Genomic DNA, 8,719 nt, shown 5'->3' on the forward strand with positions numbered 1-8,719 from the left:
AAACAGATATGAAGCAAGGCACCGCTCTTATACCCTAAGTTGGGTACAGGAGCAATCAAGCGTTTACAAGTAGCTGTGACATTCAGGTACTTAGGAATAAAACACGCTAAATTCTAGTATAATGTGTGTGTGTTTGATCTTGTGTATGTGTGTTCAAATTTAAATGCAAAGGGAAAAGGGTATTTATGTAATTTTGAAAAATTTAGGCCCTTTAGTGTTAAATGGGTGAGAATGGGAGGTAAAATCAAAACATATGAAGGTTGTTTTGCAAAAGTCAAGAACTTACTTTTAAACCGTGAATAGAGGTGAAACTACCCAAAGGATGCAAGTGTAGTGTAGTTCTTAAATAGGATTTATATAAAGTTTAAAACTTAGCCAAGTTTTAAAGTATATTTAAATCCTTAGCTCTTTTGCAACTGAACCTTAAAGTCAAAGTTGTAGATCTTGTGGAACTCTACACTTTTGCTTTTGGGCACATTTTCATGTGAGCTCTAGTTTGAAAGTTAACTAGGCTTTATAGTGGAGTCCCTGCAATTTTGGGAAATTGCAAATAGATCCCCTTCGTCTACCTCCAGCTCCCTCCTCCTCTGTTTCCTTCTCTGCCCGACCCCGCCGCCCTCGCCGGCCATGTGCCACGCATCTGCCGCCCCCGCGCCGCTCTCCTCTGTGCCACGTGCCTCCGCAGCGCTCGCGGCGCCGTTCCCCACCCCGCGCTGGCCCTCTTCTCGCCTCTCCACGTCGCGCCGCCACCGCCCGAGGCGCCACGCCTCCCGCCGGCTTGCTAGCTCCTGCTCCCGCGCAACCACATCTTCTTCTGGACCCCGAGCACGTCCTGGAGCTTCCCACGCACTCACTCTTGCTTTCACACGTCTGCATTTCCACTGCCATTTCTTCTCCCGAGCACCACACCTCACCGGACCTCCGCCGCAGCTCCTACTCGTCGTCGACAGCTGCCTCCGCCGCTTCCCACCCCCGATCCAGTGCTCTAGCAGCACCACAGCAACCCACTGAAACTCACAAGCCCACCCAATTTCGTTCTCCCGCGCTAGATCGCCCGGACCACAGCGCCGGTGAGCTCGAGCTCCCGCCGCCGCTTGGCCTCGCCGTCGTCCCGACGATCCACTGCCTCCTAGCCTCGGCCAAGCACACCATCAGCACCACATCATCCCGGGGAAGCTTTCTAGCTACCCCTTCGCCGCTCTCCTGCCCTCCGGCCACCGGAACGCCATCGCCGTCCCTCGGAGCTCCGCCGCCCGCCTCTGTTCGCCGTCGATACGCCGCCACAGTCCCTCTCTTCCCCAACACCGGCCACCCCCGTGACCGCCGTGAGCTCCTGAACATTACCCCTCACTTTGCCCTTGCCGCCGGTGAGCCCCCTTGCCAGAATTTGATCGGCACCGATCGGTTTTCCTGTGTAGCCCGGCCAAGGACCCAACTGCAAGGATTTGAATCTTTCCAGGGGCCTTTCTGTAGAAAATCAGTACTCCCCCTCTAATTCAAATCAGCCAACTTGTAAAATTCATAGGAAATTATAGAAAAATCCAAAAATTGCCAAAACAATTTTGTTGTACTCCTGAAATCTAGCTCTACAACTTTTATTAGTAGAGTTCAGTTTGAAACCAAATATTTTTAGAGTTATTTTAAAGTTTAGCAAAAGGGTATCTTGAGTGTAACTTTTGCATATTAACTTTATTTCCTGTGAATTTTGGTGAGTAGCTTGTTTAGGATACAAGTGATCTTGTGTGAAAAATTCACCTATAATACTGAACCCTAGCTTGAATTAATTTAAACTTATACAAATCAAGCTTGAAAGGGGTTTAAATTTAATTAAGCAGGTTGCTAAGATTTTCATGCTTAGATCTTTTGACCATGTGATATTATGTAATAAATTAGTTCATAGTAAATCTTTCAAAAATTTATAACACTGTTTTACATAAAATTTGGATTTAAACTTGACATTTGAACTAAATTCAAATACCTTAGTTTCTACTTTTAGAAAATTATGAAAAATTCATAGTAAGCTCATCCACTAGGAATAAGCTTATCCACAAAAATTCAAAACCATAGCTTTTATGGATTTGAAATTAAAAATCAAACTTGATAATCTAATTCAATTACTTCAACTAATTAGGCTAATTGAATTAGGATATCAATAATAGGTTTATATTTAAACCTCTTGCTTTATGAAATTGTGTGTATTACTCTATTAGATTGCAACTTTATCGTGAAGTAAAACTCTTAACTCAAGCATTATCTAAGTCAAATCATTGCATATCATGTAGAGTCAACGACACTTGACGACGGAGACTACGAGCTAGTCTCGGAATAAGAACAGGGGTTTTCTGAAGATCCCGCGAGCGTCGTCGAGACTCTAAGTGAAGCTCCGATCCAAAGTTCGGAAATCTTTGACACTCCTGCTTCCAGCCCCGCTCAAGAAGGCAAGCCCCGATGCATAACCCAGTATTTCAAATTACTACACTTATACAATTTACGCTTATATATCTATATTATGCATTAAGTCTAGGAATTGAAATGGAACCCTAGATGCATGAATCCTAGGAACCTATGTATTGTACCTGAGTCCTTATCGAATAGATGCTCTGCTAATAGGACCAGCAGAAGTCGGGTGATTTTCTGTCAGTTGCGCGATATAGGAATTGAATGTTTACTATTCTGCAGTCACTATAAGGATGATGGACGGGGTCATGTGCAGTATCATGACTTGAAAGGTCACCTCGTCTGTGTTGATAAAAGTTGATAAGGTCACAGTGTGTGGTAGTGGTGGTTAAGCGTTTGAAAGTACCAGCCACATGCCGTGAAATACGGAAAGCGGTAAGCCTAGTAACCAATCGGCCCGAGGAGTGGACATACCTCCCACCACTCGTAATTTGGTTTTTCTCACGCACCGACATGCGGGAGTACGTTCCGCACAGCGGACAGGAGTATGGTCATGTAGTCGCGCTACAGACGTACGTCTTACACAATTGGTGTGCGTATGGTCCTACAGTCGCTTGTGGTGGCCCTACTCCACGAGTCGGAATGAAAGGCAAATGGTTGCTTCGGAACGATCGTTGGATGTTCCAAGCGTGTGAGTTAGGTTTACCCTTGCAAGGTTTGGAAATTCGATTCAGAATCGTCCGTTTCTCGCGGAGATTGAGACTGCTTATTCCTTCTGCCACATAGAGTAAGAACCGTAACTATTGTTGGAATAATCTTGATGAATGCTAATCTCTACCCTGCTTGTCTAGTATAGGTGCTTACCTAGAATGGTTAATGAAACTAGAATTGGAAAGCTAAAATATGAAAGTAGATCATACTCTTGGTTGCTTTTCAGCAAAAAGAAAACCAGAACCTCTCAAACCTCCATGGTCTAATTACGAGCTAAGTATACCCGATCTCGGTTAAGTCTTGCTGAGTATTAGTATACTCAGTCTTGCTAGTCTATTTTACAGGTATGACCTTTGAGAACCCCACGGAAGGTCCCGCATGGCCAACCTCTGTTCCGTTTGGCTGGTCCGTGGAGTGGGATCCGTCCCCGGCTGGCAGTGACCCTCCTGAGTGATGCCATGTTTGGGCTAAGCGTGGTGTCAACCTTCGCGACGTGCGTAGTCGCGTGTTAATTTTTCTTCCGCTGTGAACTTGATAAGCATGTTTAGCTTGTCGTTTCGTGATAATTTTCTTCCGCTGTGACTCCACACAAGCTTGCATAGCTTGTGGTTTTCAAAAAGTGTTTGTATAAGTTTACGTTAAGTTTGAAACGGTTTTTAATAATGTTTAATTATCCTGTGGATTAAAAGTTGGTGAACTGTTGTGCGATTGTAAACTCGCCTTCATGCGAGGTAAACCTGCTTCGATCCTGTTGAACCGTGGTTGTATCGGGCGGAGACCCGACAGACCAATGGGTTGTTCCGTGCGTTGAGTTAGTATCGGCTATATAGCGATGACTAGCGCACTTGAGCCGGAATAATTCAGGCGGTTTTGCCACAGTAACAAGCAAATCACGATTAGCACATGGAAGAGCCGATGCTTACTCTATAAACGCTAAGATAATTAATGTTACTCGCCATCAACAACGCTTCAGAACGAGGAACACGAAAAGTAAATTAGTAAGAATGATGCTACCCCGATCACGCAGAACATGATCGGGGTCGCACGGCGCTTACCCGAGAAACCCTAGAACGGGGGTGGCGATGTGCCGAGAGTTGTTAGTGAATGATTCTATCTCTTTATTATTTACCTAGGGTACATATTTATAGTCTGTAGACTTGCTTCTTCTAACCAATCCTAACTAAATACGACACAAATCTTAACCATCTCTATCTAAACTGTTTAAACATACATGCCTATCTAGATACACGGCCAACCTTGGCCCCCAAACACCTGCATAGGGTCCGATTTGCAAGCCTATTATGACTATCCTTCAAACCCATCTTGCTCCACGGCCCACCTTTCTGGCCCGCCTAAATTATGGCGATAACACATGCCCCCTGGTTTCAGCAATAATTATTCCGAAACCATTTCTCTTTTAATCGCCCCGCCTCTTCGTCTTCCGAAATCCGTACAGGCGTGCCTCTTCAACTTCCAGGGTATGTGACTGCTCTGCATCAAACTCCTTGGAAACCGCTACGGTGCCGATTCACCTTCCACTCCATCTTTATAAACTTGCCCCCAGTAGCTTTCTTTCTCTCATCCCTTTCCTTCAGCCATTAGCAACCGTACCTGATTCAATTTTCCTCTCGTAATGGCTTCTTCCTCTTCCTCTGCCTCTTCCATCATCTCCTTTGAATCTGAATCCTCCCGAGAGCCCACTCCGGAATATGATCTGATAGCCGCCTACGAGATCCTTGCCCCCCTGCATTGGGATGCGGGGGAATGGGACTTCCGATCTTGGTCAGAGGATGACGAGTCCCTGACTGATGGTGAAGATCTCCTGCTACTCCTTGGTGACGAGCTGGAGGAAGATGATGAAGACGACGCATCCTAGGAAGAGGACTTCTCCTCTTCTTCGGAGGAAGAAGCCGATTCCTCCTCAACCGAGGAGGATTCGGTAACAGGAAACTTCCTCCTTGGCGGATCATCAGAAGATGCCGCTGAAGACGATAAAGAAACCAAAGATGACGGCAGCTTCACCAGCAGCAGCAGATGAGATGATGATAGCGATGACAACAGCAGCGACGACGATAGCGACGTCAGCACGGCTCCGCCAATCAAGCGTCGTAAGACCTCCGGCGTCTACTAGTGGTAGATTGTAGCACCAAACCGATAGATTGGCTCTAGGAGCAATCGGCTCCTCTTTTTTACTTACTCCCTTATTGTAAATAAGATCTTCTTTTCAACCGCGATTTCTTTAAAAGCTGATCCGTTAAAAGCCGATGGCAACGCATCGGTCCCTTCCCTCAAAATATGCCGATCTGGATTCGAACCGGTTCTTCAATTCATTTCATTTTCTGCCTGAATCCAGATCCTTCTCCAAAATAGATCTCTGAAGATTCCCCAAATCCAAGTTATTTCCAAACCCCTTTGCTTATAAACCCTAGCCACCAAATTCACCCCTGATCCTCAGAACACGCACTCAATCTTGCACCGCCAACCCTAGATCTATTCCCCGAGTCCTCGACCTTCATCAAGGTTTCTGATGGCGGAGTCTTCGAACACCGATGTGAATGTCTTTGGTCTCAAGGTAAAACTCCAACCTTTGTTAATTTAATGCAGTAATCACGAGATTCCCTACGCTATTAAATGACCTTTCTTCGATTATTTTGTCTTTCCTGGATTTCTTCAGGCTTCCGATATCCTCTTGCCGCATCCTTCTTCCCCCAATTCTTTCTATCTTGGGCTCCGTTCTTACGAGAAGCCCATAGATCTAATTTCTTGCGAGGCTAATCCGATCCCATTCGTGAGCCAAAATTATTCCGGCTCAAGTGCGCTAGTCTTCGCTATTTAGCCGATACTAACTCAACGCACTTCAAACGGAACAACCCATTGGTCTGTCGGATCTCCGCTCGATACAACCACGGTTCAACAGGATCGAAGCAGGTTTACCTCGCACGAAGGCGAGTTTACAATCACAGTATAGCTCATCAACTAGATATTCAAATATTATTACAAACCTTGTTCAAACTCAAAGTAAAACTTATACAAACAGTGTTTAAAATAGCAAGCTAAATAGCTTGTCCAGGTTCACAGCGGAAGAAAAGTAAACTCGCGACTACACGCGCCGCGAAGGTAGACACCATGCTCTGCCCAAGGCCTGGTGTCACTCAGGAGAGTCACTGCCAGCCGGGGATGGATCCCATTCCACGGACCAGCCAAAAGGCACAGAAGTTGGCCATGCAGAACTATCCGTGGGATCCTCGAAGGCCATACCTGAAAATGATACTAGCAAGACTGAGTATACTAATACTCAGCAAGTCTTACCCAGGATTGAGTGCATTTTGCCCATAACTAGACTCATGAAGGCATTGCAAAGGTTCTGGGTTTATTTTCAGCTGAAAAGCAACAAAGAGTATGATCTACTTTCAAGTTCTAGCTTTCAGATTCTAACTTGATTAGCAATTCTAAGTAAGCACCTACACTAAACAAGCAAGGTAGTGATTAACATCCATCAAGATTATCCCAACAAAGGTTACGGTTCTTACTCTATGTGGCAGAAGGAATAAGCAGTCTCAATCTCCGCGAGAAACGGACGATTCTGAATCGAATTTTAACCTTGCAAGGGTAAACCTAACTCACACGCTTGGAACAAACAAAGATCGTTCCGAAGCAACCGTTTGCCTCTCATTCCGGGTCGTGGAACAGGGCCACCACAAGCGACTGTAGGACCGTACGCACACCAATTGTGCAGGACATACGTCTTGAGTGGGGTTGGGGGCAAGAGTGTTAGAGACTTCCGAACTTTGGTTCGGGGCTTCAGTTAGATCCTCGGCAACGTTTATCGGCTCTTCAGAAAACCCTTGGTCTTGTCCCAAGACCAACTCGTAGTCTCCGTCGTCGAGCGTCATTGATTCTACATGATATGCAATAATTTAATTGAGATGGTGCTTGAGTTTAAGATTTTATTTCATGATAAAGTTGCAATCCAATAATTAACACACATGAACTCATGAAACAAGGGCTTTAGTCTTGAATTATCATTTATATTTAAGTTATGATTATACTATTGGATTTAATGAAAATAGGAACTAAAACATTTGAATTTGAATTCAAATTTCAAGTTTAAATTCAAAACTTAGGTAAATAAAATTATAAAGTCCTAAAAATTTAATTGTAGACTAATTATCAACATATTAGATTATGATAAAAAGATCTAATTAAATAAACCTAAGGAACATGCTTAATTAACTTCAAATCATCTCAAATTTGAATTAACCAAATTCAAAATAACTTAAGCTACAAAACAGTGCTAAGTTTGAAACTTTTACACAAGTCCATACATGATCTATAGAAGTTACATATCAAAAATCATAAGAAACAAAGCTAGTATGTAGTAGTTATGCACATTATACCTTTTAATCTTAAGTTTAATATAGATTAAAAAATACTTAGTTTCAAACCAAACTCCCTTAATAAAAGTTGTAGGGTTTGAAATCTAGTTTCCAAAAAAATTAGTTTGGCAATTTTTGAATTTTTCTACAGTTTTCTATGAATTTTACAAGGCAGCAACTTAGCTCACATGAAATAACAAACCACTTGGGGGGGGGTCCTTAGTATTTTTGCGCCTAGGTCCCTAGAACAAAAGATAGACTTGCACATATGCCCCATCCGGGCCCCGACGGCGGCCGGCCGATCGGCTCCGGCACGTTCTTGCCGGCGGCGAGGTTACCGGCGGGGAGGGACTGACCGGGCACGATCTACGAGACCTAGGGGACTGTTTGGGAGGGGATGTGCTCGACGGGCGGCGGTGGAACACGGCCGGCGACGGGGAGGGGCGGCGGCCGTGTTGGGTCACCAGCGTTCCCGGCGAAGGGCCGGTGAACATGGGCAAGTAAGGCGCGCACGAGCATCAGGGGAAAGTGAGGAAGTAATTCCCGTACCCAAATTGACTGGGGAAGGAGTGGAAGTAGGTCATCGACGGTGAGGTCGTCCGCGGGCGGCTCCGGTGAAGGCGGCACAGGGTTGGAGAAATTCCAGCGAAGGAAGGCCGGGGGCTGGACCGGATCAGGTCGGGGAGCTAGGGGAGAAGGTGGGGAAGCGGCGGGCAGCGGGGATTCGGGCGGGGTGGCGCGGTCGCGGTGAATTCCGGTGAGGAATGCGACGGCGAGCACGGTGTTGCGAGGAGGAAGAAGGGGGAAGCAAGCGGGGAAAGGGGGTCCAGGTTGGGCTTTATAGGAGGGCACGGCCTTGTAGAGGAGAGGGAGAGAGGGGGGGGGTGCGCGGTCACAGGCTGAGCCCAGGACGGCGGGCGGTGCCGGCGTGCCCTCGGGTGCGTGTCAGCCGCTTGGCTCCGGCGGCCCGACGTGGCAAGGCGAGGGGAGGACAGCGGAGGCGGCATAGGCGGTGGGAGGAGGGGTGGGGCGACGCGTGGAAGGGCGGCGCAGAGCTGTAGGAGCTCGGGAAGTGGCCGACGGCGGCGGGTCGCGCGCGCGCAGAGGCAGGGGAGATCGAGGACTCGAGGAAGACGATGGAGGACCTAAGTGCAATATCATAGAAAAGCAGGGACCCTACTGTAATGTATAGATAACTTTCCAACCAGTGCTCATATGGAGATGGGCCCAAAAGC

This window comes from Panicum hallii, chromosome 2 (genome assembly GCF_002211085.1).
Source record: "Panicum hallii strain FIL2 chromosome 2, PHallii_v3.1, whole genome shotgun sequence".
NCBI lineage: Eukaryota > Viridiplantae > Streptophyta > Magnoliopsida > Poales > Poaceae > Panicum > Panicum hallii.